The sequence below is a fragment of the Tachyglossus aculeatus genome, unplaced genomic scaffold, assembly GCF_015852505.1.
Source record: "Tachyglossus aculeatus isolate mTacAcu1 unplaced genomic scaffold, mTacAcu1.pri scaffold_88_arrow_ctg1, whole genome shotgun sequence".
Taxonomy (NCBI): Eukaryota; Metazoa; Chordata; class Mammalia; order Monotremata; family Tachyglossidae; genus Tachyglossus; species Tachyglossus aculeatus.
The window spans coordinates 95,744-105,733 of record NW_024045096.1 but is presented as its reverse complement, the minus strand read 5'-3'; positions in this window follow the sequence as shown (position 1 = coordinate 105,733).

Genomic DNA, 9,990 nt, shown 5'->3' with positions numbered 1-9,990 from the left:
GGGGGTCGAAGAGAGAGTTGGTGTTGAGGAATTCGAGGCAGCGCGTGTAGACAACTCGTTCAAGGAGTTTGGAAAGGAAAGGTAAGAGGGTTATGGGGAGATAACTAGAAGGTTAGGTGGGGTCAAGAGGGTTTTTTTAGGATGGGAGAGACATGGGCATGTTTGAAGGCAGATGGGAAGGAACCAGTGGAGAGTGAGTGGTTGAAGATGGAAGTTGAGGAGGGGAGAAGGGATGGAGCGAGAGATTTCATGAGATGAGAGGGAATGGGGTCAGAAGCACAGATGGCCGGAGTAGCACTTGAGGGGAGGGAGAAGAGCTCCTCTGAGGATACTGCTGGGAAGGATGGGAGAGTAGCAGAGAGTGTTGAGATTCGGGGGGTTGGAGAAGGGGGGGAGTGACTTTGGGGTGGTCGGACCTGATGGATTTAATTTTGTTCATGAAGTAGGAGGCCAGATCGTTGGGGGTGAGGGAAGGAGGAGGGGGAGGAACCGGGGACCTGAGAAGAGAGTTGACTGTACGGAAGACCTGGCGGGATGATGGGCATAGGTGTCAATAAGGGAGGAGAAATGGTTTTATCTGGCAGAGGAGAGGGCTGCGTTAAGGCAGTAAAAGATAAACCTGAAGTGAACGAGGTTGGCATGGTGTTCATACTTTCGCCAGCAGCGTTCGGCAGCTCGAGCATAAGAGCAAAGGAGGCGGACAGTGGCAGTGATCCAGGGCTGTGGGTTAGTGATACGAGAGCAGCGAAGGGAAAGGGTAGCGAGTGAGTCTATCTGAGTAGAAAGGGTAGAGTTGAGAGCAGTAATCTGATCATCAAGACTGGGTAGAGTGGAGACGGAGGCGAGGTGGGGTGTGAGGCTCTCCGAAAGATGGATGGGGTCAAGAGAGCAGAGATCTCTGTGAGGGAGTAATATGGATTTACAGGGGAAAGGAGTGTGAGTGAGGAGGCAGGTGAGGAGATTATGATCAGAGAGAGGGATTTCAGCATTGGTGAGGGTGGACACAGTGAAGCGATAGGAGATGATGAGGTTGAGGGTATGACCAAGTTGGTGAGTGGGTGAGGTGGGGTGGAGCAAGGGGTTGGCAGCGTCGAGGGGTGATAGAAGGTGGGCGGCAGAGGACTCAACAGGGATATCCATGTGGATGTTGAAGTCTCGGAGGATCAGAGTGGGCATGGAAAAGGCGAGAAGGAAGGTGAGGAAGAGGTCAAAATCGGTAAAGTTGTAGGTGGGGCCGGGGGGGCGGTAGATGACGGTTACAAGAATCTGGAGGGGGTGGTAGAGGCGAATAATGTGGGCTTCAAAGGAAGGGAAGGAAAGGGAAGGGGGAGGAGGGATAGTGCGAAAGCGACATTGAGGGGCGAGAAGGAAACCGACACCTCCTCCTTTTCCGGTGAGTCTGGGGGAGTGGGAGAAGAAAAGGCCTCCACTGGAGAGAGCAGCAGAAGAGACCGTGTTGTCCGGAGACAACCATGTTTCAGTTAGGGCGAGGAGGAGTAGAGAACTGGAAAGGAATAGGTCCAGGATGAAAGGGATATTACTTAAAAAGGAGCGGGGGTTCCAGAGGCCACACTTGGCAGCAGCTGTCGAGGGAGGGGAGGGAGTCCCATACAGCAGAATTGGTGGACACACTCCCTGCCCACATTGAGTTTACAGTGTATATGACAATGTAGCACAGGGGGAGCAGATGGCCTTGCAGTCAATTAAACAATCAGTGGTATTTGTTGAGTGCTTACTATGTGTTGAGCGCTGTTCTATCCTTGGGAGTGTATAATATAATAGAATTAGCAGACTCATTCCTTGCCCACAATCAGTGACTGAATGAATCAATGGTATTCATTGAGTGTTTACTATGTGCTCTGTACTAATATTTGATAGAGTACAATACTATAAAATAAGCAGACATGTTTCCTGTACACAGTCAATCAACCAATCAACGGTATTTACTGAGCAGCGTGGCTTAGTGGAAAGTGCAGTGTCTTGTGAGTCAGAGGACATGGGCTCTAATTCCGCCTTCACCAGGTGTCTGCTGTGTGACCTTGGGCAAGCCACTTAACTTCTCTGTGTCTCAGTTTCCACGTCTGTAAAATGCGGAATAAAAATGTGAGCCCCACGTGGGACAGCCTGTATCTACCTCAACGTTTAGAACAGTGTTTAGCACATAATAAGCGCTTAGCAAATACCATTATTATTATTATTGAGTGCTTACTGTGTGCAGCGTACTCTACTAAGCAAGTTCATTCATTCATTTTCTCATTCAGTCGTAATTATTGAGCGCTCACTGTGTGCAAAGCACTGTACTAAGTGCTTGGGAAAGTGCGACATAACATTACACAGACGCAGTTTCTGCCCACAATGAGCTTACCGTCCCCATATGTGACAGATATTAATATGAATGAATAAATAAATTACAGATATCGACATAGTGCTGTGGGGCTGGGAGAAGAGATGAATAAAGTAAGACCTGGCAGCCCTTACTCTGTGCCAAGCACTGTGACCATCACGGGGATAATAATAATAATGAGAACTGTGGTATTTGTTAAGCACTTACTATGTGCTAAGCACGGTTCTAAGCCTTAGGATAGATACAAGATAATCAAGATAGAAACGCTCACTCTCCACTGGTTCCTTCCCCTCTGTCATCAAACATGCCCACGTCTCCCCCATCCTAAAAAAACCCTCTCTTGACCCCACCTCTCCTTCTAGTTATCACCCTATCGCCCCCCTACCATTACTTTCCAAACTCCTTGTACGAGCCGTCTACACCCGCTGCCTCGAATTCCTCAATGCCAACTCTCTTCTTGACCCCCTCCAATCTGGCTTCCTTCCATTATATTCCACAGAAACTGCCCTCTCAAAGTTCACCAACGACCTCCTGCTTCCCCAAACCAACGGCTCCTACTCTATCCTAATCCTCCTCGGCCTCTCAGCTGCATTCGACACTGTGGACCACCCCCTTCTCCTCAACACGCTATCAAACCTTGGCTTCACAGACTCTGTACGTTCCTAGGTCTCCTCTTATCACTCCAGCCGTTCATTCTCAGTCTCTTTGCAGGCTCCTCCTCCCCCTCACATCCCCTTACTGTAGGGGCTCCTCAAGGGTCAGTTTTTGGTCCCCTTCTGTTCTCTATCTACACTCACTTCCTTGGTGAACTCATTCGCTCCCACGGCTTCAACTATCATCTCTAGGCTGATGACACCCAAGTCTACATCTCTGCCCCTGCTCTCTCTCCCTCCCTTCAGGCTGGGGTCTCCTCCTTCCCTCAGGACATCTCCATCTGGATGTCTGCCCGCCATCTAAAACTCAATATGTCCAAGACTGAACTCCTTATTTTCCCTCCCAAACCCTGCCCTCTCCCTCTCCCTCACTTTCCCATCACTGTTGATGGCACTCCATCCATCCCGTCTCACGAGCCGGCAACCTTGGTGTCATCCTCGGTTCTGCTCTCTCGTTCACCCCTCACATCCAATCCGTCACCAAAAACCGCCGCTCTCACCTCCGCAACATAGCCAAGATCCGCCCTTTCCTCTCCATCCAAACCGCTACCCTACTGGTTCAATGTCTCATCCCATTCCGACTGGATTACTGCATCAGCCGTCCCTCTTATCTCCCATCCTCCTGTCTATCCCCACTTCAATCTATACTTCCCTCTGCTGCCCAGATCATCTTTGTGCAGAAATGCTCTGGACTTGTCACTCCCCTCCTCAAAACTCTCCAGTGGCTACCAATCAACCTATGCTTCAGGCAAAAACTCCTCACTCTCGGCTTCAAGGCTCTCCATCACCTCGCCCCCTCCTACCTCTCGTCCCTTCTTTCCTTCTACAGCCCAGCCTGCACCCTCCGCTTCTCTGCCACTAACCTTCTCACTGTGCCTCGTTCTCGCCTGTCCCTCCGTCGACCCCCAGCCTATGACCTCCCCCTGGCCTGGAATGCCCTCCCTCCGCACATCTGCCAAGCTAGCTCTCTTCTTCCCTTCAAAGCCCTACTGAGAGGTCACCTCCTCCCGGAGGCCTTCCCAGACTGAGCCCCCGCCATTCCTATCCCCCTCCCCATCGCCCCCGCCCTACTTCCTTCCTCTCCCCACAGCACCTGTATATATGTTTGTACAGATTTATTACTCTATTTATTTTACTCTTACATATTTACTATTCTATTTTATTTAGTTAAAATGTTTTGTTTTGTTGTCTGTCTCCCCCTTCTAGACTGTGAGCCCGCTGTTGGGTAGGGACCGTCTCTATATGTTGCAAACTTGTACTTCCCAAGCGCTTAGTACAGTGCTCTGCACAAAGTAAACGCTCAATAAATACAATTGGATGAATGAATGAATGAATGAAAGGTAGGATTCAGTCCCTGTCCCAACGTGGGACTCATAGTCTTACTCCCCATTTTTAAAGTTGAGGTGACTAAAGCACAGAGAAGTCAAGCGATTTGCACCAGGATACCCAGCAGATATTTGGCAGAGTCAGGATTAGACCTCAGGTCCTTCTATTTCCCAGGTCCAATCTCTATCGACTAGGCTATGCTACAGCGTGGCCTAATGGTTAATTTCTGAGCACTTATTGTTAGCAGAAGCCTATGCTAACTGATTTGGAGTGTAGAATTGATGTGGTAGACATGATTCCTTCCCTTGAGGTGCTTATAATCTGCAGCGGACTGTATGAAGTGCTTCGAAACTAAAACCCAATCTCTAAAACCTATATCTGTCGCAAGGAGCCGGGAGACTCTCCAGATAGTGACGTCTTCTTTCTTTACCAAACCTACTGGCTCATCTGTGGGCGATTATCAAGAGGAGACGAGGGCAAAGCTCTTTAGAGGAGTCTTTGTGTATCGTGGGATGGGCTCTTCGGGGTCTTTCAGGTCCTTGGTGGCTTCTATCTCACAGGAAGCCGTAGAGGCGGCCAGCCCAATCTGTAAAGGCACTGGTTCCACCTAATTTTCTGGGTCAGTAGCTTACAGGCTCGTCTTGCCCGACTCCAGCCCAGCACACACTCTTCGGTCCTCTAATGACAGCTTACTCACTGTGCCCCATTCTTGTCTTTTTCACTGCCGACCCTTTCCCACATCCTGCCCCTGGCCTCGAACTCCCCCGCCATGTACACCAGAATACCACTCTCTCCATCTTTGAAGTCTTATTAAGGTCACATTTCTAAGAGGCCTTTCCCGAATAAGCCCTCCCTTTCCTGGCTCTCTCTCCCTTCTGCATAATCTAAGCACTTAGATCTGGGACATTTAGAGGGGTTTGATCTTTGCCCCACCCTTAATCCCCCAGGATTAACAAACATATATTTAAATTACAGACTGTTAATTATGTATTTATATTAATGTCTGTCTCCCCCTCTGGACTGTAGGCTTGTTGTGTGCGGGGAATGTGTCTGCCAACTCTGTTGTTTTTGATTCTCCCAAATACTTAGTACAGTGCTCCTTCGCCAACAACCCTTGAGGATTGACTTAAAAACGTCTCACCAGCTTTGCCCATCTCACCCACCATCTCTTTCGATCCCATCCACCATCTCTCCGCATTTCACCCACCAGCTCTCCCAATCTCACCCACCATTTCTCTCCATCCCAGCCACCAGCTCTGCCCATCTCACTCACCCGTTCTCCCACCTCATACTTTTCACTCCTCTTCCCAAGAACACCCTGCAACTGTATCTAGCTCTTGCCTCCCAACTCTGGCCCTCAGCACTTCTCCAGATCGTGCTACTGTTTCCCTAACCCATAGCTCCCTCCCTTCCAAATCCTTTACCTTCTAAGGCTGCCTAAAATCCCACCTTCTTAGTGACGTTTTCCAGATTAAATAACTTCACCCCACAATCTAGTCCATGTAGCAACCCTCTTACTTGTTATGAGCTCCATTCCTATCCTAAGCATATATGCAACTACTTTCTATCTATGTATATTTTTGCGTATTTACGTGCAATGTAAATATTTATTTATTTCCTCCTGATCCATTTTGCAACTTCCTACTATATGCTTCTTCTTTATCCTGCTCCCTCTCCTTTTTAAGAGGGTATTTGTTAAGTGCTTACGATGTGATGAGCACTGTTCTATGTGCTGGGGTAGATATAAGTTTGTCAGGTCAAACACGTCTCCGTTCCTCACGGGACTCAAAGTCTAAGCATTGAATCCCCATTTTACAGTTGAGGAAACTGAGGCACAGGGAAGTGAAATGACTTGGTCCCACATCAGGCAAGGGGCAGAGCTGGGATTTGAACCCAGGTTCTTGGGCTCTCAAGCCTGTGCTCTTTCCACTAGTCCACACTGCTTCTTTTCCAGTAAACTATTAGTTCCTTGGAGACAGGGTCTATAGTTCTTCCTTTTTTACATTATTTATTAAATGCTTACTCTGTGCCAGGAACTATTCTAAGTGCTGGGATAGATGCAAGCTAATCAGATCGGACACAGACCTTGTCCCACATAGGGCTCACAGTCTGAATCCCCATTTCACAGATGAGGTAACTGAGGCATTGAGAAGTTAAGTTATTTGCCCAAGGTCACAGAGCAGAGAAGTGGCAAAGCCGGGATTAGAACCCACATCCTCTGACTCCCAAGTCCTGTTGCTACAAGGTCATGCTGCTTCATAGCGAAGGCTATAGTAGAGTATAGATACATATCTTTATCTATATTTTTATATTTATATTTATGTATCCCTATATCTACATACTATCTCTAGACTGTCAGCTACTTATGGACATGGAACTTATCTGCTAATTCTGTTATATTGTGCTGTCTCAACCGCTTAATACAGTGCTCTGCACACAGTAAGTACTCAATAAATACTCACCATGTTACCGTCAAGGGTAGATCCAGGAAAATCAGATTGCAGACACACCCTCGTCCACACGTGGCTCACTGTCTAGGAGTGAGGAAAAGCAGCTACTTTGTCCTCAATTTCCAAATAGGGAAATCAAGGCTTGGTTAAATGGAAGGGCTGGAATTAGAACATCAATCTCTTAATTAATCAATCAGTCAATGGTATATATTAAGTGCTTACTGTGTGCAGAGAAAAATGCCAAGGGCTTTGGAGAGTAATAATAACTGTGGTATGTGTTAAGTGCTTACTGTGTGCCAGGCACTGTACTAAGGGCTGGGATGGAGACAAGGTAATCGGTTTGGACCACGTGGGTCTTACATCCTCAAATCCCATTTTAAGATGAGTGAACTGAGGCACAGAGAAGACAAGATACTTTCCCAAGGTCATGCAACAGACACGTGGCAGAGCCAGGATTAGAACTCATAATCTTCTGACTCCTAGGCCCGTGCCCTATCCATTGTGCCAATTGGTAGACATGTTCCCTGCTCGCAAAATGCTTATGGCCTCGAGGGGTAGATAGGCATTAAAATAAATTATAGCCCAGCCCACACACTCTGCTCATCTGCCGCTCACCTCCTCATTGTGCTTCGTTCTCGCCTGTCCCGCCAACGACCCCTGGCCCCCGTCCTGCCTCTGGCCTGGAACGACCTCCAGCCTCACATCTGCCGAACTAGCTCTCTTCTGCCCTTCAAAGCCCTACTGAGAACTCACCTCCTCCAGGAGGCCTTCCCAGACTGAGCCCCTTCCTTCCTCTCCCCCTCGTCCCCCTCTCCATCCCCCCATCTTACCTCCCTCCCTTCCCCACAGCACCTGTATATATGTATATATGTTTGTACATATTTTTTTTACTCTATTTATTTATTTATTTAATTTATTTGTACATATCTATTCTATTTATTTTATTTTGTTAGTATGTTTGGTTTTGTTCTCTGTCTCCCCCTTTTAGACTGTGAGCCCACTGTTGAGTAGGGACTGTCTCTATATGTTGCCAATTTGTACTTCCCAAGCGCTTAGTACAGTGCTCTGCACATAGTAAGCGCTCAATAAATACGATTGATGATGATGATGATGATGACCCCCTTCCCTGCCCCATAGCACTTGTGAATATATGTACATGTTTATTATTCTATTCATTTTATTAATGATGTACATATATCTATAACTCTATTTATTTTGATGCTATTGATGCCTGTCTACTTGTTTTGTTGTCTGTCTCCCTCCTTCTCCACTGTGAGCCCCTTGTTGGGTAGGAATTGTTTCTATCTGCTGCCAAATTGTACTTTCCAAGCGCTTAGTATAGTGCTCTGCACACAGTAAGCGCTCAATAAATACGATTGAATGAATGAATGAATGAATTACGGAGATGGACATAAGTGCTGTGGGCTGAGGGTAGGGTAAAAAATATCACGTGCTAAAGGGGACAGATCCAGGTTCACAGGTGATGCAGAGGGAGAAAGAGTAAGGGAAATAAGGACTTAGTCTGGGAAGGCCGGAGATCCATCTCTTTCCTTGGCTGTGCCGTCCAGGTCTTCTCAGTGGTCCTGTTTGCCGGTTCAGAATTTTTCATCCTCCAGGCGATGTCCTAAGATCGCTTCGTATCCATCTGCCGTCCCCTGCGCTATGAGGTCATCATGAAAGGAGGGACCTATGGGAAGATGGTGGCAGCTTCCTGGTTCAGTAGGGGTCTCATAACAGTGATGCCTTCAGCAGGGACCTTCTCCAGGTCCTTCTGTGGTAACGATAAAATCCCCCAATTCTTCTGTGATTTCTCCTCCATAATCAAGTTCTGCTGCTCTAAATGTCACGTCCCCCTCGATGTGATGATAGCCATCCGTGCCTGTTTTGGTATCTTCTACCTGGTTTGCATCCTTGTCTCGTACATGCTCATCGTCCGGGCCATGCTGAGGATGCCGGCTACCGTGGGCCGGGACAAAGCCTTCTCCACCTGCCTGCCTAACCTCGCCGTAACGACTATGTTTTTCACCACGGCTGCCTTCGTTAATTTAAAACTACAATCAGGCTCATCCACTGCTCTGGATATAGTACTGTCTGTGTTCTGCGTGATGGTGCTCCCCGCCCTGAGCCCCCTCATTTATAGCCTGAGAAACAGGGACGTGAAGGCGACAGTGGGGAGGGTCCTAGGTAGGAGTCCTTTCACCAGGGGTAGAATGTTTCTCCTTCTGCCTGGACTGTCATTTTGCACCCCCTGGATTGTTGCACCAGCATACTGCCTAGGTAGCAGATTCATATGCATCATTGACATCTTAATGGTCTGTGTAATTTTGGTTGTTCTTGGGATTCCCTGAGGCAGGTTGGTACATGTCCTCTCTTTTCATCAGGCTTATTGTCTGCCAGTCCCTTGTAACACCTCCCCACAATCACCATTATCAATGGTATTTATCGATCGCTCACTATGTGCAGGGCACCATACTGGGAAAGTACAATACAATAGAGTTGATAGACACATTCCCTGCCCACCACAAGTTTATAATCTACAGGAGAAGCAACATGGCCTAGTGGATAGAGCACAAGCCTGGGAGTCAGAAGGACCTGGGTTTTAATCCCGTTGCTCCACTTGTCTGCTGTGTGACCTTGGGCAAGTCACTTCACTTCTCTGTGCCTCAGTTCCCTCATCTGTAAAATGGAGATTATGACAGTGAACTCCATGGGGGACAGGGACTGTGTCCAATGAGCTGAGTTTGTATCTACCCCAGTGCTTAGAACAATGCTTGACACATAGTAAGAGCTTAACAAATACCATTATTATTTTTCAGAGCTGACTAGTGGTGGATTATTTATTTATTTATTTACTTACTTATTTGTTGATTGATTGATTGATATTAATTATATGAAATTAATTCCTGTATATTAATGTCTTTATATTAATTTATACTAATACTCATATTATACAAGAGAAGCAGTGGAAAGAGCCCAGGTTTTGGAGTCAGAGACCATGGGTTCTAATCCTGTCTCCACCACTTGTCAGCTGTCTCCACCACTTGTCAGCTGTGTGACTTTGGGCAAGTCACTTAACTTCCCTGTGACTCAAAGTATCTGTAAAATAGGGATTAAGACTGTGAGCTCCGCCTGGGACAACCTGATTACCTTGTATCTACCCCAACACTTAGAACAGTGCTTTGCACGTAGTAAGCACTTAACAAATATTATTATTATT